Genomic DNA, 21,116 nt, shown 5'->3' on the forward strand with positions numbered 1-21,116 from the left:
CCCGAGTGCTTATTGTAGATACTGTAGTGCCAGAAAGTTCTGTGTTCCTGCTCAACTGGCAACTTTCAGCACACCTTGTACGCCAGCACCCCAAAGGGGGTTTCTCTGTGTTCTTGTACTTTTCCTGGTGTGGTATACTGTCTTTGCTTATAAATTGGCTTGAGGCATGATACAGAGAGAATTTTTTAAAAATTAAAACCAAATAAGAATCCATTTTCTAATGCTAAAATTATTAAAACTATCTTTGTGAACTAGTGGCCTTAAAAAGATATCTAAAAGATTGTTACTTTGTCAAGAGAAATTGTCAAGCATTGCAATTCTCAGAACTAAAAGTAAGCTAAGCGAAGATTTGAAAATGTTGCTGAATTTGTTCCATTAAAGCCAGGAAAGTAAAATTATAATGCATTCTGTGTTATAAACAAAATATTTAAGCTAATGATGAGTTTTAATCTTTTTTGATTGTTCAGTATTGAGATTTTGTTTTTTCAATGTTTAAATGTTCTGGAAAAAATGAACCATTAAAAATACATCAAAACATATCTATAGTGGTACACATTTTTCCTTTTACCTTAAGCTCCGGTATGGCTTAGCTGAACACTGGTACTTATTTCAACTTTAATAGTGTTCATCATGGATTTTTTTGCATTAATTTTGATTTTTAGAAAGTATTGTATTAAAATATTACTTACTTTGATTACTGAGTTTTGGTGTCCCCTTAAATCTTGTGCAGACCCCTCACTCTTCTTGTCCTAGACCCAGCCCTCCTGAAAAGCAATAAGACTCACATTCAAAGAATATTTATAAAATACAATCAAAGTTAGCCAATAGAAGTTAGAAGTTCATAGAATCAGTTCAACCCTAGCAGTCTGACTTCTGACTCTGGCTTGTAACTGCCAACCTGTACTGCTTCACACATACAGGAGTTTCTGAATACAACAAGATGGGCTACATCAAATATGTATGTATTCATTTTCTATTGCTGCTCTAACAAATTATCAGGTGAATTTCAAAAAAAGTCAGGGACTATTGGCAGATATGGGTCAGACAGTCTGTATGTCTCTTTGTAAAGGCTGTCTTTTCTATAAGTTTTTTTTTTCTCTCTGTGTAGAAATGAGTGGATAAAGAAAGGGGGGGGTAATCAGAAGGGGTAATGAAACATGAGAGACTATGGACTATGAGAAACAAACTGAGGGTCTCAGAGGGGAGGGGGGTGGGGGAATGGGATAGACCGGTGATGGGTAGTAAGGAGGGCACGTATTGCATGGTGCACTGGGTGTTATACGCAACTAATGAATCATCGAACTTTGCATTGGAAAGCGGGGATGTACTGTATGGTGATGAACATAATATAATAAAATTTCATTAAAAAAAAAAGAGAAATGAGTGGATATAGGCAGCTGTGGGTAGGCCAAATGTAAAAGTTGAAACTGTGGACCTAGTCAAAGAAGAGAAAGGGCTGACGAGCCCCAGTGCTCATGCACAATGACCAGGAGAAAGTGTTTCCAAGAATGTGTTGCAAGATGATGGATTTGCCAGATGTCCGGAAAGAGAGCTGTGTGTGCAGAATTTATCTCAAATCTCTTGAGTGGCGTGTCTGTTGACAGTGCCAACCACATGAGGTCCTCATGGGCATACTGGAGCCAGTATTAAACTAAGGCACAGTGGACTTTGACAAAGAATGGATGCACATGGCCCCAGGTTAAGGAGAGGTATGGGGTAAAACAGTCCCATGAGCACAGGCACTTGAACTGTAGCTGTGAGAGAGCTTAGCCCAGTAAGTGCTGGCTCTAGACCAAAAATTACTGGAGATGGTTTGGTGACTGGAGAAGTAGAGGGAGGAGGGCACTTTAACTTCCCTCACTCATTCACAAAGCATTGGTAATTTAGTGCTGTACTCTGGTCATAACAATGGTGAGTTTCCACTAAGCCTCAGTATTATAAATGGCACAACAGTTAGAAAATTGTATGCATTTAACTAACATGCATGTATCTATCCACATAAAGATGATCTGTAGCAATTTGTCGAGACTGGTTCTGTTTCTTGTTGGAACATCTCTTTAAAATACATTGGTGGGGAAAATATGGTTTGATGTCCAAGTTTTAATTATTGCATAAACCTTCTCATCAGGAGATCTTAATAGTTCTTTTTTCCCAGAAAAATTTGGGAGGACATGTTCTCTTCCCTAACTTCTAATATATTTTCATTTTTAAAAATTACTTCCTTCTTGAAGGTTAAGATCCCGTTTAGAGCCTACATCTGATATTTAGTTGGGTTGCCAAGCCATCTCCATACTAAGACGTGAACACATTTATAGGATGATAGGTAATATGATTCCATCCTCATAAGAGAGACTTTTGTCGTTGAAGTGGGATGCAGCACCAAAGGTTTTGCACTTGACTGGTGTAGTTCTGAGTAAACTTTGATTCCTTCTCCTTGACAGTGACCAGAGTTCCGTTAGAGGACTGAACCCATAAATGTGATTGTCACCACAAGGAAAGAAACGTGCGGTTTTGAATATTTACAGAATGTTCTCGTAAAAATGTTCTGTGAGCAGCAGTTTTATTTTTAACTTTAGAAATTTAAAAAAATCATTTATTTTACGCATGATGAGATATTTACACATAATCCATGGCGAGCATGTATGTTACTTTAATACGAATCATTTTGACTCTTTTAAGAGTTTTGAAGAGGTTCATACTTAAAGTACTTTCATCTTAAAGATCTCTCTCTCCTATGACATTGCTTTTTTCTGAAGGTCATCTTTCTTTTATTTTTTAAAAATTGTATCTTGTCACAAGTACATATTTTCTTTCTAAAACTGATCTTTTAAAATATATCTTAATCCATTTTGAGTTTTTTTGTGTGTATGGTATAAGTTTATGTACTTTATTTCTAACTCGGTTTTTGAGGCTCAACTTTAAAGAAGCTTCTACGCACTGGAAATTCTATTAAAAGTATTTATTTTAGGTGAATGTGAAATGGCATTTTGCATCACTCTTAAATTTATGAGTGCCACAAAGTGACAAAAGAGGGCCATTTTGAGGGAAAAAAGATCTTTAAAAACCACTCAACTTACTTTTTATTTTAAATTGAAAATTATATGGCAAATATTGTTAGAGCTTTTGTTCTTATCTCATAACTTACTGTGATAGACATTTTAAATATTATTCAGAGAACAGGGCTTGGGATTCAGGGTTTGGAATTCGGAGTTCGCATTTTGATTTTGCTGTGTATAGTCAAGGAACCATTGGCAAGGCGCTAACTGCTCCACTGTTATCATCAGGAAAGGGACGGGGTTGGAGTTCCTCTCCGAGCTTCAGCGTTCATGTGTTGGATTCTGTTCACCCCAGTAATCTTGTTAAAATTATAGTTGTCTCTGAATAATTTTTGCTGGTTTTGATAACTCTTGTTGGGGAAAAGAGCAGCAGAGCCTTCCTGTTGAATATTTACCTCTTTGCAGCACATCAATCTTGTACTTTAGGTTAACATTGGCTTATTTTAAAACGAACATACCTTTTATAATGATATATACTATTCGATGCTAGATAAGATGACCCTAAAACGTAAGTGGCAAAAGAAGCCAGCCAGAGATACGTATTTTATGGGAGGTTATTCCCTTGTAGTTCTGTGTGTACCTTTGATAAGTTCGAATATTTTTTGTTTTATACTTATTTAAACACTCACAGCCACTTAAGTTTGATGTGAACTATTTCTTACATGCTGAAAAAGGGAGGTGAACTATTCTTAGCTTCACAATAGATTCCATATTTTATCCCTCCTATTTCAATTAATAGTCTTCTAGTTAAAACTTATCAGGTTGTGACCTCATGTTTATTATTGGCCTTATTTACATTTTGTTAACTCAAATACAGTTAACATAAAAAGTTGGCAACGTAATAGAATTTTGTAGAAACTTTCCTCCTGTTAAATTTAATATGATTTGGTTAGAGATACATAGAGCCGTGTCATTTTTTTATCTCTTGTATTCAGCAATGTCACCATTTATTTTGCCTGCTTGGGGAAGGGGGACGGGTGTGAGTGGTCCTCAAGTCTTGTGCACAGCAGTGGCCTGTCCATGGGCATGTCTGAGTGTGTCCTGGAATCCACTGTTGATGGGGTAGAACTGTCTCCACACAGGGTGTCTGTCTCAGTGTATTTGACTTCTATGGGGAGCCAGCCAAGCCTGCTTTTTTCCTTTTCCTTTTCCTTTTCCTTTTCCTTTTCTTCCCCCCCCCCTTTTTCCCTCCCCTCCCCTCCCCTCCTCCTCCCCTCCTCCCCTCCCACTCCCTTGGGCTCCTCCCCTCCCCTCCCCCTTTTCTTTTGGCTTTCCTGCAGAGTCTCATGTTTGGCTTAAACACTTCCTCTTGAGGAATCTGCACCACCCTGGTGTAGTTGAGAGATCAGCCAGTCCCTCACCTGCCTACATTTGGAGCTCACTGCATCTTTCAGCTTCATCTGACATGTTTTTCATCTTTTTTGCTTATTTCATCTCTTTTATTGGTGTTATCCTTTCAGCCATTTAGAAATCCAGAAACGGAAGTTCTTACCTGTGTTTATAAATTTTAAGAATGGGATGGAGCTGAAAGTAAGTGTAGAGGAGAATAAAGGGCCCATATGCCTGTACTGATGCATTCCACCAAGTCATACTGGTCGTTCAGAGCCCAGGGAAGCTGTTGGAGAGAGCAGAGTAGGGACATGAGGCAGGGAAATGGACAGCTGCCCTGTCCCATTGAACCAGGTCTTCAAGGTTTTATTTAGCTCTAAGATTTTTCAAGGACACTGCATTATACATGTGAATGTTGCAGTGATATGACATAAACCCTATTCAAAGCACAGTGTAAATTTGGAGGAAAATTATCTTTGCATTGTTTTTGAGGATAACTGACTGTTGATGACACAGGCACTGTTGTAACTCACTTAACCCTGTACGAGTGCTTTGTGGTAAATTCGGTTATCATCCCTATTTTACAGAGGGGGAGACTAACGCGTAAGGAAGTTCAGTGGTTCTCCACTGGCCACAGCTCAGCCAGCAAGCAGCAGAGCCTGAATTCAAGCCCGGGCACTGTGGCTCCAGACCCCAAGCTCTTAATCCTTGTGCTTCTTGCAGCACGCCTGCTTCCTTGTCACTAAGAACTTGGTGCAGGAATTTAACAGTAACTTTAACTTCTAGTTTTTCTTTCTCAGGACTGATTCTGCGTTACAGTGCATCTCTGCATAAACATGTAAGTGTTTAATTTTGTCACCTTTAATTTTGTTTTTAGATAAGATGTGAAGGAATCAGGCTGTTTCTTCTGTGGCTTCAAGCACTTCAGACACACTGTGCAGAAGAGCAGGTGCTGATTTGTGCTTGCCTCGTGCCTGGTTTCGCAGCGATCATGTCATCCCAAGGGCCCTGTATGCTGGAGACACTCATCAGTCCTAACCCTAGTGTGGCTCATGGTGAGGAGCATTAGCAGACCTCACAGGTTGCAATGACTCTTGAAGTTACATTGAGGAATTCTTCGGTTTGCCATTATCCTGAATAGAAATCTTTATTTCATAGATGGGTTCAAAGGAGGAATTACTACTCCCTGCTCATATTCACAGGAAAGTCTTACGGACATTAGAATTGGAAGAATCAGAGCCTATTTTATATGAAATGATGACAGGAGAAATTTACTGAAGTGGTGGAAACAGGAATGGAAGGGAGGGGACAGATGTTGGCAATAGCATGAAGTAGAGACACGTGGTGCGTCTGGAGTGTTTTCGTGGCTGTTAATGAGATTTACATCCACCATCCTGAACTACTGTTTATTGTCCTCATGATGATTGTTTCATGAGTGGACATTCATCTGCTCATCCAGGCTCTTTTTGGCCAGCTCTGTATTTTCATGCAGCATTCATGGAAGGACAGTAGTGGCCTCCTGGGAGTATTAATGGCAGCCATTTGAGTCCTGTGAGTTTTCAAGAAACTTGGCAGTTAGGGCCACTGATTTATTAATGCATATCACTTGACTGCCCAATGACAGGTACTTGATCTTAAGCTGACCAAAGCAGAATTTGAAAGAGAGGGAGAGGGGGCGTCATGGACATTTGTATCGTATTTCGAAGCCCTTCATGCACAGTGGCCTGGAGTACAGTGTGAGCAGGTTCCAACGGAGCAGCAGATGTATTTTCATAGAGGCCATTTTTAAAAAGTCCTTTTAACTTTGGTGAAAGAGCTCTCCTTTTTTCCCCACTCTGCAGCAGAGATATATCCAGAAGAAATCACTCCTCTCCTGCCAGCCATATGAGCGGAAAAGATCCCTGAGGACCAAACATGCTTTTTTCTTCAGATACTGTCGAAATATATGGTTATTCACGTAAGAGCAGAATCATGGATAATTCAGTAATGGTCTTACTCTTGATGGGAAAGAGAAGACATTGCTTCTTTTCTTCCTGCTTATCCATATTTTGTATCTTTGCTTTTTCCTTGAGGTGATTCTTTGTGATACTTTGCTAGAAATAGAATATGTGTCAGTTCACATCAGCAAAGACCTGGCATACATACTATCTTGTGTGAGTGCGTATGTAAAGAAAAATAATTCAGTTCTCCATCACTTTCGTAGTATTACCACATTCACAGAGAGCACTTTGCTTCTAGCACTTACGGTGAGTAAGTGTTTGGGTTTTCCCCTCACCAGACAACTCTGCAACACCAGCTGGATGTCCTGTAGTTTAACTCAGCTTTGACGCTGTCTGTCTTGAGATGGCGTCAGATCCCACGGGTTAAGGGCTCAGTCCCATGAGACTGTTCCATCACATTCAGGAGGGCCCCAGGTTACCCACAGCTTCTGAACAACTTGACTACAAATCAGAGGTTCCCACAACTCCTCCTCAGCTTTGACTGATTTGCTAGAGTGGCTCAGGGAACTGTGGGAAACATTTGTTTTCGTTGACCAGCTTATTAAAGGATATGATAAAGGATACAGATGAATAGCCAAATGCAGACACAAGGGGTACAGTCTGGGAGGGTCCCAAGCACAGGAATGTCTGTCCCTGTGGAGCTGTCACCCTCCTGGTACGTGGATATGTTCACTCAACTGAAAGCTCCCTGAAACCCCTGCTACTGGGATTTTTATGGAGGCTTCCTCACATAGACATGGTCCACTTCCAGCCCCTCTCCCCTCTCTGGAGGAATGGAGGGGTCGGGATGGGGGTGCTGAAAATTCGAAGTTCTAATCATGGCGTGGTCTTTCTGGTGACCAGCCCTCTCACTCAGGAGCCATCTGGGAGCCCACGAGACCTCTACGAGTTGTGTTATTAAAACAAAAGAGCTCCTCGTGCACTTATCACTTAGGAAATTACAAGGGTTTTAGGGGCCCTATTCCAGGAAGTGGGGCAGAGACCCATATATATTTTGTATTCCCTCATAGTATATTCATCTACTCTTGCCTCTTTTCTTCTTCCTGACCCCTAATCCTATGCTAGCAAGGCGGGATCGGGGAGGAGGCAGGCCTAGAAGCTGAATGGGCATATCAGGAATAGGCAGGGCAGGCCGGAAGATGGGGCGAAAGCATATCTCTGTGCCAACAGCCCAGACCAACTTGATGTCACATGTTCCTTTCTCTGATGTTTACCAACTGAATATGGAGTTATGATCATTAGTTCATGATTTCAGTAGGTGATCCCTTCCTCTAGTCTACATTTCTGATATGGTTCAAAAACAAACTACTGAATTCTTTTCTCTCAGCCAACACTTCTCCTGTCTCTGAGTTCTTCCTGGGAACTCTGTCCAGTCTCTGTGTCCTCCACAAGCAAGTTTGTTGATGTTATAATCTTTGCTCAGTCCACTTCCTCTCCTAAGACTCAGTTCTACCTGCCCCTTCCCTGTCACTGCTGAGAAGGGGAGTCAAGTCTAGTGGTCAAGTCCAGAGGAAGGACACTTTAGTATTTCAGGTGATCTGACAATGACTGCCCCTGCTTCATGATCTCTCTCTTCCCCTAATGTTTTCTTCCTTCTTTCCTCCTCCCTTTCTTCTTGCCAGTTTTCTTTAGGGGTCTGTTTCTCTCTGATGTCCCTCAAGATTCAGTCTTTGCCTCCCTTTCTGACTACTCTTTCCTGTTGGGTAATCTTGTCTGCTCTCCTCTCCCATTTCCTTTATCCAGCACCAGAAACACAAGGACTCCAAAATCCCGAGAGCAGACTGGAGTATTCTCTTGTCCTCTAGAAGCTTTGTATTTTGGCCCTACTGGCCCATTGCACCTGCATTTCAGACTCCACCTGTTCAGAAGTGGTAGAGTATTCCATCTGTCCGCGGAGATTGGCAGGGAGTATCGAGAAATTGAATGTGTTGGGGCACTTGGGTCTCATTCTAGATGTGTCACTAATGAACTGTGCAACCTTAGATATGACATAATCCCCAGAATCCCACTGGAGGAAGGATGCCAGTGATAGAGGGTGAGGATTTTTATGTAGACTGTGAACCCCCTGAATAGTGTGCAGACTTGTATGTGCATGTCCATCCCACACTTCTTCCCTCCCTTCTCTCTACTGAGTCCTCAGAGCAGAGTTTCTCTCTTGGCTCACCCCAGAGAACTGCTGCCAGGTTGCTGACATGGAGCCCCTCTGGCCCAGGGGCAGCCAAAGCCCCTCATCCTTTGACCTTAGATGTTGCACAGTTGTTTCCACTTTCTAAGTGGGCTACAGCATGAAGGAGGTTGGGAAGCTCTGCTTTAGAGTACTCTGTGTGCTAACCAGTATTAGGAACCTGTGACAGGGGCACCTGGGTGGCTCAGTCGTTAAGCATCTGCCTTCAGCTCAGGGCGTGATCCCAGAGTCCTGGGATCAAGTCCCATATCAGCCTCCTCCACTGGGAGCCTGCCTCTTCCTCTCCCACTCCCCTGCTTGTGTTCCCTCTCTCTCTGCCTGTCTCTCTGTCAAATAAATAAGTAAGTAATCTAAAAAAAAAAAAAGAAAAGAAACAAAAAAAAGAACCTGGGACAGGTGTAGCTGGACTGGCAGGCCTGGCTTATTTTAGCCTGTGGATTCCTTTTAATAAAGACAATGCACTTTTCAAGTTTCTGTAGCTTTGCCTTCTGATGATAATGATTTTTCATGTACCCATGTAACATTGTGTGAAATTCTTGTGAGGGATTATTTCCTTAATTCCTGTTTACTATAAATGGCCCTTTTTGAGTTAAAAAAAATAGAGATTACATCTGACTAAATATTTTAAGGGCAGAAAGAATGTTAAATCATTATAGAGAGGTGGAAAAAAATACAGGCGTGATGAGTAGAGCAAGTTTAAAAACATGATATCTTTGGGTGATTTTTTTTTAATTCTCAGTAAAAATGTCTTTAACATAGTTAACTACTTTGTTTTAAGGTATTCATTCTTGTCATCATTTGAGTTTTAAGATATGATTTCAGGCGCGCCTGGGTGGCACAGCGGTTAAGCGTCTGCCTTCGGCTCAGGGCGTGATCCCGGCGTTATGGGATCGAGCCCCACATCAGGCTCCTCCGCTATGAGCCTGCTTCTTCCTCTCCCACTCCCCCTGCTTGTGTTCCCTCTCTCGCTGGCTGTCTCTATCTCTGTCGAATAAATAAATAAAATCTTTAAAAAAAAAGATATGATTTCATTACATGATTGTCAAGATTATTTGTCACCATAATTTGTCACGCTTGTTTTTTTATTTAGGATAGGAATTTTAATAAGATAACAGCATTTCAGTTTAGTAGACATTAAGTTGAAATGTAAATGTACGTATGTTCTTTCCCACATATTATCCAAAGGCTGCAAGCTTGGAGTGGAAGAATAAGGAGAATCAAGATACTGGTTTTAAATTTCTTTTTACATTGTTTCGAAAGTATTATCTTCCTCATTTATTTCCATCATTTGCTAAGTTAAACAAACATCCACAAACCTGTACTTGGGAAGTACTGATTGGGCCATGTGTAGAGGATGTCCACAGGGACAAAACAAAGTGACCTTTGTTTATTTTTAAGTAAGATAGTCATTTTATTCTTATATTTAACGGTCACTTTATTATAAGAAGTTTAAGGGTTCCTAATAAACGATTTTACCTGTTTGTACAAACTACCTATTTGTAGCTGAGCTCATAGTAGTAAAGGGGAACTGTGGCTCCTGTACTCAGAAAGAGTTCAACACGTGTCATGATTTTTTTTGGCGTAATTATATTTCAAATCTTTGAATGTTAAAATAAAGTTTCCTTAAGTCTTCTCTTCCAGGTGGTGGGGTATGGTGACCCCAGACCTTGCTCAGTGGCGAGGCAGGCCAGCCTGGGCCACGCAGCTGCCCATAGTAGGCCTTTCTTTTATCTTGGATCTTTCATCCAGCAGGTGCTACTTACAGCTTCTTACGGAGGGGCCGATGTTTGGGCAGCTGGGCAACCTAGGGAGAGTAAGCCCCGGAAAGGAAGGAAACATAAGGAAATTTCTAATTTCACTGCTAAAGTTTTTCTTCTATGAGAAATGAAGGCTCACAGGACACAAGTATCCCTTAGATTGATGCCGGGGTGGGGAGGCAAATTTTCCTCTCCCAGTTAAAGCAGGCAAAAATTAGTTAAAATGAATAATCAGGAACAATGTTGGAGGGGAGAAGGTCACAAAAGACATTAATCCATCTGGGGAATGTGGACTACTAATTCAGTTGTCTGTGGGTGTTTATATACATACACACACATGTGCACGCTTGGATCAGGGGAAAACAGCAGAAGCTTGATGCATTTTGGAAGACGTAGAAGTACTAACCTTTCCAGGTACTGAGATATGTATTTATTAGCTGTCTATATGTGGGTATTTTTTTCAGAACTTGTTTCTGGTTTTATAAAATAGTCTGTATTCACTGTGGAACATATAGCATACTTTAATATGCTGAAATTAAAAGTGATTCGTTGAGAACTTGTCTTCCTCATGCAGGTACCTCCAGTTGTATAAAAGTTAGTAAGAGAGTTGGACAAATCCAATACCGTGTAATTTTTTTGTATGGATTATGAAATAGAAAGAATGATAAAGGGACTTCTTATTAATTCTTTGGAAGTGGTGGTGTTCGATATCTCAAAGGTGAATTCTTTCAGACATAAAGTAGTTTATACTGATTCTATGGATTCATCTAAAGGGAAAAGGATATAAAACTTAAGTCCTGTGGATTTGATTAGTGTAATATTGGATGTTAAAATACCTAAAATGATTTAAAAAATAATAAAATACCTAAAATGATGAAAAATGTCTATACATGCTTTTAGATTTATTTCAGTCATAAAATGAGATTAAATTAGTTATAAGGTATGTGAAAATATTTTTACTATTATAATATGTCATGTCTCAAATTTGTTACAAAGAGTCATTAGCTTGGTACTTCCATAGCTCTATGCCATTGCTGTAACAAGCAAACAGTAACAGTAGCCAAGGCAGAATCAGAAACAAGTCTACCAAAAGATGTCATCTTTTATAATTTCTGGTTCTTTAATTTTAGTTGCTATTCATACAACCAAATACATATGTGCTCAGTAAGAAACTGAACCATTCGTGGGGGTTACACTCACGAACCTAGTCATGTGTTCTTTTTTCTTCCAGACATCCCCCATTTGAGACCAAAGCCAGTGTACATTACTACAACGCGAGACGATGAAAACATTTACAGTACAAAAATTCCATACATGGCAGCTCGCGTTGTTTTTATTAAATAGATTGTAACTTTCTTTTTCAAAAAAAGTATCTAACTACAACACAAAACACTAAAAATGGAGTTGATGTACTGCCCAAAATCATGCAGGTATGCCATTCATCTTATCTTTTACGTAGGTAAAAATATGCTAACACGTACCAAAGTAATTGATTATTAGGGTTTTTGGTTCTTAAAGAATGTTGGTTATGGGGATTGGTTTTATTGGTGGGCTCTCTCTGTATTGCTGAGGTGTCAGAGGGAGCTCTGAGGTAGCACTTGCAGTGCTCTGTTGACATTGCCATGACAAGGCGATCTTGGGGGCCAGGGAGACATTTTGAGGAGGTGGCTGTGGTGTGCAGCCTCCTGGCCCCCTCTTATTTTCCCTCCTTTGATCAAGTACCGGTGACCTCAGAGCATAAGATCAGGTTGCCTTCACCAATCCCCAGCACCAGGAAGGCCCTCGGGAATCATGGAGGTGGGCCATGGGAAGGACCGCGAGACTGCCAAGTGCCCTCTTGGGATCTCAGGGGAAGGAGTGGAAGAGCATCTCAGGATTTCAGGATGCCATGATGGAATCCCTGCAAGAAAAGGCTGTCTCCCTCCAAGGCCTTCAGTGAAGACCTCTTTCTGTGTGGGGCCCGTGGTGTATCTTCCCTCTCTTGCGGTCCTCGGTCACAGACAAATGGGGCTTTCCCAGCAGACTGAGTTGCTTAGGGACTTTGCACTGGGTAGAGCAGAACCACTTGAGGAGGTTCGAGAGCAGCTGCTTCATGGCAGGGACACGGTTTTATGCACAAAGTGTCGTCCACTTAGAGCAAGTTTGCTGATGCCCTGGAGTTCCCAGAAGCGTGACTAGGCCTGAGCCGGAAGAGTGACACACACCCGAGTGACAATGAGCATCTTCACAGAGAAGCACCGCTTTGATAAGAACTGACTGAAGAACTGGAGAAACTTCGTTTCAAAGAAGTCTGAGGGGGATATAATTGCAGTAAGAGCAACAAAAGACTTACTGAAGATTTTAAGAGAAAGATTTGGGGCGCCGGGGTGGCTCAATCGGTTAAGCGTCTGCTTTCGGTTCAGGTCATGATCCCGGGGTCCTGGAGTCAAGCCCCGCATAGGGCACTCTGCTCAGCGGGGAGTCTGTTTCTCCCTCTGCCTCTCCCCCTGCTGGTGCTTTCTCTCTCTCTCTCCCTCTCTCAAATCAATAAAATCTTTAAAATAAAATTAAAAACTTTAAATTCATTAGTTTAAAATTTTAATAGGTAAACTGTAAACAGTAACGATCACTGCTGAGAACAAAATTGATTTTCCAAAGGAAAATCTGACAACACTGAGGAAAAATTCAAAGAAATGGAAATCAGAAATGAATAAATAAGATCTGAGGAGAGGTCCAGACCTACCTTACAAGTATCAGGAGGACAAAAGGAGAAAAAATCAGAAGTGATCATTGAACTAATGCAAAATTTACTTGAGCTGAAAAAAAGTCATGCCTTAGACTAACAAGGCCTTCGAGTCCCAGGGAGAATTAGCTAAACAGACACAAACCTAAACAGACATAAACCTATTTGACTTTAAGGAATTAAGAGAAAAATTATCAGAGTTCCAGACAGAAACCACAAGTTCCTTCTAGAAAATGAGACAGAGTAGCATTGAATTTTGAATCTAATCTATAACCCTCAGAGCTGAAAGAACTGTCAGTCTGTCTGTCTTTCTCTCTCTGTCTCAGAACCTTGCTTCATATCACATACATAAGCAGATGTCGGATTGATTTAAGTCCTAAATTGATTTAAGGTCTAAGTATTAAAAAAATAATAAAGAATTTAGTAGACAATCTAGGGGAATATATACATTTGGGAAGTGGTAGACCACCTTAGGTAGAGATAAGACCCGCAAGCCACAGAAAAAATGAGGTCCCACTTTACTTTACAAACTTGAAAAAGTTTGCATGTCAAAAGGTACAGTAAAGCCACACTCGGTCAACAGACGGTGAAAAGCATCTGTAACATCAGAGCTGTTAAAAGAGTTCATGCCTCTGATATATAGAGAGTGCCTACAAACCGATGAGAAGACAAACAGCCGATTGAAAAACAGACAAAAGGAGATGAAAGAGAAGTTCACGGAAGAGAAAATAGAAACGACCCTGAATTTCACTGAGCCAGGGAACACCATTAGTTCTGGACCATGCTGAGAGACCTTTATTCACCCATCAGGTAGGCAAAAATTTGTATGAAATCATAGATAAGAAACACAGTCCCATTCTTTGATAAATTTTACATTATATCTTGTGTGATTGTTAAGTCAATTCAAAGTAGTCTGTTTAAAGGCTGTGACTTTTTCCTACCTGGTTTCAAAATTTCAGAAAACCATCACTGAAAATAAGTTTCTCGTTCTTGAAGAATACATTTGGATGATGAAAAGTAGCAAGAATAGCAGATTAACCACGGATTCAAGGTTCCAGTTTTTTTCCTTCGTTGGTCATTCACACTTGTGAGTCATCTACTTTTATTATCTGGCTTTCTTAGTGTCCTAACGGTCTGACCCCCGAATGAGTTTGGATGGTTGTATCATCCTAACAGAAGAAGACTCCATAACTCAAAGTGTCTTAAAGGTAAAAAAGAAGTATTTTAATCTCCTATAGAAGCAGCTCATGGCAGGGCTGGCAGAGAATGTGGGTTATTCACACTCTCTCCATGATTCTGTACAGTTTTCCCTACTCTGCCCTTTCCCTCTGGCAGGGTTGGCTTCCACTCCCTGCTGATTGTAAGACGGCGGCCAGCATCAGGGGCACTGCCTTCCTTGTTCGTGTTCAGAGACAACCCAGATATTTCTGTAAAGCTCTTACCTTTTGTCTGAGTGGGACAACCTAGTTTACTTGTCTCTCCTGGCACAGTAACAAGGCGCTGACTGATTCGAAGCTGGCTATGTGAATGGCCCACGAAACAGAACCGTTCCCTGGTCCTGTGGATGGGGCCAGCTTCCTGTGAGTCACCTGGGCTGCAGGGGAGGAAGCACACAGAGCCCTGGGGTTCCATTAAGGAGGGGGAGTGGATTCTGGCAGACAACTGTCCAGCCCAGCACTGCCACACGCTGCAGATGGCCGTACCTAGAAATGGTCACCGCCATCGTATAGACTCTCAGTAGGCCTCACAGTGAGTTGTTATAGTAGTCTTCTAGTGCCATTGCAGCAAATGACAAACTTTCAGTGGCTTGAAACAATGCATTTTATGACCTTGCAGCTCTGGAAGTCAGAAGTTCAAAATCAGTCTCGGTGTGGTAAAATCAAGGTGTTGGCAGGTGTGCGGCTCTGCCTTCTGGAGGCTCTCGAGGAGAATCCATTTTCTTGCCTTGTCCAGCTTCTAGAGGCTTCCTGCATTCCCTGGCTTGTGGCCCTTCATCATATCACCTTTTCTCCCTCTGTTTCCATCTTCCCATGGCCTTGTGTCTGATCCTCCTGTCTCCTTATGGATACTCATGATTACATTGGGGTCACCCAGATGATCCAGGATAATCGCTCCCTCTCACACCTGAATTTAATCACACCTTCTAAATCCCATTTGCCGGGTAAGGTAAGATACTCAAAGGTTCTGGGGATTAGGGCATGGACATCTTTGGGGGGGGGTCATTATTCAGCTAATCAGCTCCCTCCTGTACTCCTGTTTGTGCCTCGCAGCTGTGTTTCCCGCCTCATCTCACATGTGTCCCCTGTGTTTCTCTCTTCATTTGCATTGTACATGAGAAAAAGCAGCAATTTAAACAATTGAATAAGATTCTGGAGACAGAGTTGCAGGAATAAAAGCACATATAATTTCATTTGTCTCCTGAAAGTTTTTGTTTGGAATTTGAAATTTAATATAATTTTGCCTATGTAAAGTGAATATTAGTGAAACAGTTGATCCGAAATCTCTTTTCAAAGAATATACTGTTCTTGTAAAAGCCCTTCAAAACAATATTTTAAGTGCTGTTTCCAAATGGAGTTTATACTTTTGCCCTTATTATTGTATTGAAGGTCTGTTTGAGGGTGTGTGTGTGTGTGTGTGTGTGTGTGTGTTTTCCCAAAGTGAATTTGCTTCGGGATCTACTAATACCTTTAATTTTTCACCAGGGAGGAGATGAATTAGTGCATCTTCTAGACTAAGTTTTCTTAGCACTTGGAGAATCTGGTATAACAAATATTCATGGGAGAACGGAAGGACAGTGGCTCTTACATCCCATATACTTTTGACAGCAACAGCATAAACCTGAACAAACTGTACATTCTTGGTGCATCACTTCAGCTGAAAATGTGTTCTGTGAAGTATTCTTTAGTCCTTAGTAATTCATTTTTGTATGAGATAAAAGTACTTCAACATACATTAGAGAAAGCAGAGTGGTGATTTTAAAATTTCAGCAGTGACCATTTTTTAGCAGTTCTATCAGCATATTAATTGACGTTAAAACCCATCAAAGCCCATTTGGGAATGAAAAAGAAAGTTTGAGATGGTTCAGTTTTGTGTATGATATTTGTATTTATTTGTATGATAACACTTAGTTATACTTTTATTAAGTCTCAGTGCACCATTCAATAATGATTCATGGGCTGTGGGTTTCCTGAAATTGTATTTCATGGAATGAGCAGTTAGAAAAAGTGAATCTGCACAGCCACGGAAACAGTCAAAAAAACTAAGAGGCAGGGGCGCCTGGGTGGCACAGCGGTTAAGCGTCTGCCTTCGGCTCAGGGCGTGATCCCGGCGTTATGGGATCGATCCCCACATCAGGCTCTTCTGCTGTGAGCCTGCTTCTTCCTCTCCCACTCCCCCTGCTTGTATTACCTCTCTCACTGGCTGTCTCTATCTCTGTCGAATAAATAAATAAAATCTTAAAAAAAAAAAAAACTAAGAGGCAGCCCACGGAATGGGAGAAGATATTTGCAAATGACACTACAGATCAAAGACTGGTATCCAAGATCTACAAAGAACTTCTCAAACTCAATACGCAAGAAACAAACAAATCAAAAAATGGGCAGAAGATATGAAGAGACACTTTTCCAATGAGGACATACAAATGGCTAACAGACACATGAAAAAAGGTTCAACATCATTAGCCATCAGGGAAATTTAAATCAAAACCACACTGGGATACCACCTTATGCCAGTTAGAATGGCAAAAATTGACGAGGGAGGAAACCACAAATGTTGGAGAGGATGTGGAGAAAGGGGATCCCTCCTACATTGTTGGTGCAAATGCAAGTTGGTACAGGCACTTTGGAAAACAGTGTGGAGGTCCCATAAAAAGTTAAAAATTGAGCTACCCTTTGATCCAGCCATTTCACTACTGGGTATTTACCCCAAAGATACAGACATAGTGAAGAGAAGGGCCATATGCACCCCAATGTTCATAGCAGCATTGTCCACAATAGCTAAATCATAGAAGGAGCCAAATGCCCTTCAACAGATTAAGAAGATGTGGTCCATATATACAATGGAATATTACTCAGCCATCAAAAAGAATGATTACATAAATTTTGCAGCAACATGGACGGGACTGAAAGAGATAATGCTAAGTGAAATAAGTCAAGCAGAGAGAGATAATTGTCATATGGTTTCACTCATTTGTGGAACATAAGAAGTAGGAAGATTGGTAGGAGAAGAAAGGGAAAAAGAAAGGGGGATAAACAAAAGGAATGAACCATGAGAGACTATGGACTCTGGGAAACAAACCGAGGGCTTGGGGAGGAGGGGAATGGGATAGGCTGGTGATGGGCATTAAGGAGGCACGTATTGCATGGTACACTGGGTGTTTTACGCAAGTAATGTGTCATGGAACTTTGCATCAAAAACTAGGGATGTACTGTATGGTGACTAACATAATATAATAAAAAATATTATTATTAAAAAAAAGACAAAGAAGTGGTAATGGCTTTCTTCCAGACCGTTGGTGGTGGCGTGGGGCAAGAGATGGTGGCAGAGCTGGATGGCGGCGGCCTGCAGAGCCGGAGAAAAACCATTCCAACAGCAGCACCTTGTCTGACCGAAGACTCAGCAACTCCAGCCATTGTAGCATTGAGGAAGAGCACCGCCCCGTGTATGAAATGGTGCAGCGGATTCTCTTGTCAACGCGAGGTTATGTCACCTTTGTGAACGAAGTCTTTCATCAGGTTAGTGTGTGTCTGTGTGTGTGTGTGTGTGTGTGTGTGTGTGTGTGTGTGTGTGATAAGTTCATGAAATTGAAGAGACTTGTTCTTGTTCTTTTGCGCATAGTCCTGCAGGAAATACTACTGATGAGTTGGGCTACATTACTGGACTGAATAATGATCCCTCTAATCCTGCTTTTAATTTCTCATGTGGAGTGTTGTGATTTTGTGTATGATTCTTTAAGATTTTGTTTTTGTAAAATTCCTACATGTGGAGGGGAAATTCTATATCTGAGCAAATCATTCCAAAAATACCCTCACGTGTCGGTAAGAAACTTGAAACCCAGAGGTAGGTGGGAAGAAAGCTCTTGCTGAATACTCATCAACCAATGAACATGGCAAAGAGGAGCCCCAGGCTGGTGTTGTCCCAAGGGCCAGAGGGAGCTCTGTGGAGGCTCTGCAGATGGTTGTACTTTCCCTGCAAACACGCATGGCATGAACGTGTGATTGAAGTATTTATGACGTAAGAGGAAAAAGTTGGGTGGGGAGGGGAATAAGGGGAAAGCAAGGGATGACGCTGGTACAGCACCCTGGTGGTGGCCACTGTGGTGAGTGAAAAGGGAGGGGAACTACAAACAAGAAAGCAGGTGCAAGTGCGGAAGAAGATGGCAGAGAAACCAGAGGCCAGGCAACGATTAGCAGCCCTGAGCTACAACCGGGGCTGGCTCTGCCCCCCCAGGGGCATTGTCCAGAGACATTTTTGGTCATCACAACTGGAGAGAGGGCAATGCTGCTGGCATCTAGTGGGTAGTAGCCAGTGATTATCCTACAGGCATAGGACAGGGCCTGCACTAGCCCACGACAGGAAACATCAGGCCTCAAATGTTAGTCGTGCTGCTGTGGAGAAACTCTGACAGAGGAAACAGAACCCGTGGTGCAGCGGAGAAAACAGCAGACCTGTGGTGTGGGCTGGAGCCACTGGCCACCTGCATCTTGGTACCGGTGCCCTGGGAGACAGAGCCTGGCTCTTTTGTGGGTGTGTGCATGTGATGGGGACTAGCTGTTGAGTCTGGGCACACGCACAGAAGGTGAGGCCCCTGAATGGCAGACCTGTGATCCGTGGGGAGAAGGGGAGGAGCCCTGTGCACACACGTGACCGGTACATGCGCAGTATGAAGAGCTTTCCGAGGAGGGGCAAGACTTCTAGATAGCGATGAACCCTTTCACTTCTGAGACTGTCATTAAGGAAAAATCAACCAACAATGAAAGTCCCAGTGTAATCCACAGCAATCTGGAGGTGTTCACGTATTTTGTATTTTAGTGAATAAAAAGGTTGGACTTAAGAAAATATTAGTGTAATATTCTCACTCCCTGACTGTGTCTTCTCTGTCTCATTTCTTTGCCCCTTTTTTCTTTGACCCCAGATTCCAAGAATTGACCAAGTTCTGGGCTTGAGCCTCTTCTGCTGTAACTCCACGCTTGCCTCCTTCGGGCTCGGAGCCAGCAGCCATTTGGCGTGAGACTCTCACTCAAGCTTTTTGTCTGGACCTTGCTTCTTGTTTGCACACTTGCCTTTTAAAATGCCCCCTGGTGACCTTGTCTGACATTCTAGTGGTGTCTTAATGATGACGAGGCCAGAGCTGAGCTTATTTTCTTCCCTAACATCAGCTTCTCCTCATGACTTGACCACTTGTTTAACGGGGCTTGTGTTCTTGTGTGCGTATTAATTTCAGCCCTCCCGTGCTTCTCGTCTCCAGCTCCTCCAGTGAGCCATCCCTGGACAAGCCATGCAGGGGGCTTTCGCACTCCTGCTCCCTCCTTTTCCTTTGGCCGTGGTTAGCAGCATGCTCCCTGGAGCCCCGCACCTGCTGTGTCATCCCTTTCTAGCCTATACTGTATATGTCATGCTGACAAAACATTGTTTTATCATAATAGTCCAGGACTTAAAAATCTACCCTAGTCTGTCCATTAACGTTGCCCTGTTGCGTTCCTGTTGTACCCACGGAAGGTACTTGGTAACCATTTAATTTGAGTTGAAGTCAGCAAGGTCATATAATTTAGGATAGAGGTCATATTCTTTATAGAGTAAAGGACTAGATCATAGTATTTCAGGCTTTGTTGATCACACGGACTCTGTTACAGCTATTTAGCTCTGTCTTTGTAGTGAGAAAGGAGACATGGACAACACATAACGAAGAAGCGTGGCTGCGTTCCCGGGGAACTTTATTTAGGAAAGTCACTTGGCAGGCTGGATTTGGATGACAGGCCATACTTTGCAGGCCCTGATCTGTAGCAATGTTTTAAGCTCTTGGATGCCAGTGCTTACTATAAGACTAGATATGATTGACAAAGCTTGTAAATTTTGCACACGAGATAATGCTAAACTGATGTGGTTTTACCTTTATTGTGTAAACTGTTAATTTACTATATGGAAAGTTTTGTCTGCATCCATTATTGACATTGCACCGCTGGCAGAGGGTGCTCTAAATTCTGCATGCCATTTAGTCCTCACTCCAATCTAAATTCAGTTCAGAAGTAGCTTGGGCCAAGTAGGTAACTGCAGACTACTTATGACCGAACTTCTGAGACATCTTTGTGCCGTGAAGCCAAAAAACATTTTATTTACACCTTCTCATTATTCTTCATCAAATCTAATTTGAAAGCATGTATGTGAAATTTAAAATGTAAGGGTTGTGCATGTGAAAATACTAAGTAGAGATTCTTGAAGGGGCGTGGGTTTTAACATTGCATTCTATTGCCCTCTTGAGGTCAATGATGTATTATTCTTTTTTGGGGGGGCGGGATTTTTTTGTCTGTTCTTTTTTTTTTTAATTAATAATATTTTTTTTATTCTATTATGTTAGTCACCATACAGTACATCCCTAGTTTTTGATGTAAAGTTCCATGATTCATTACTTGCGTATAACACCCAGTGCACTATGCAATACGTGCCCTCCTTAATACCCATTACCAACCTATCCCATTCCCCCATCCCCCTCCCCCTTGAAGTCCTCAGTTTGTTTCCCAGAGTCCATAGTCTCTCATGTTTCATTCCCTCTTCTGTTTACCTTCCCTTTCTTCTCCTACGGATCTTCCTGCTTCTTATGTTCCATAAATGAGTGAAACCATATGATAATTGTCTTTCTCTGTATTGTTCTTTTCAGGATGGCAAAATGTGACTTGTTTCCTAGTGATTTCATTTTCAATTTTAAAGTGTTCATTGACTATTTAATATTTAGGCCTAAAGGCCATTAAAGTTTAAAATGTACATTCAGGAAGCTCGTGTTCTCAGTGAAGGAGGTAAGATGTGTGTGTATGCACCAGAGAACAGTGCATGATGGAAGAAGGTCAGATGTCC

At 41.7% G+C, this 21,116-nt stretch overlaps 1 protein-coding gene across 1 annotated transcript in view; it reads left to right on the forward strand.

Annotated features, from left to right (window-relative positions):
* Positions 1 to 21,116, forward strand: part of LOC125282214 (ral guanine nucleotide dissociation stimulator-like) — a 217,593-nt gene that overhangs the window by 180,313 nt on the left and 16,164 nt on the right. The window contains exons 9-10 of the mRNA XM_057312937.1: positions 17,556 to 17,782; positions 19,183 to 19,274. The gene's annotated coding sequence lies outside the window, so the exon portion shown is untranslated. The remainder of the gene's footprint in view (positions 1 to 17,555; positions 17,783 to 19,182; positions 19,275 to 21,116) is intronic.

The sequence above is a fragment of the Ursus arctos genome, unplaced genomic scaffold (assembly GCF_023065955.2).
Source record: "Ursus arctos isolate Adak ecotype North America unplaced genomic scaffold, UrsArc2.0 scaffold_16, whole genome shotgun sequence".
NCBI classification, from domain to species: domain Eukaryota; kingdom Metazoa; phylum Chordata; class Mammalia; order Carnivora; family Ursidae; genus Ursus; species Ursus arctos.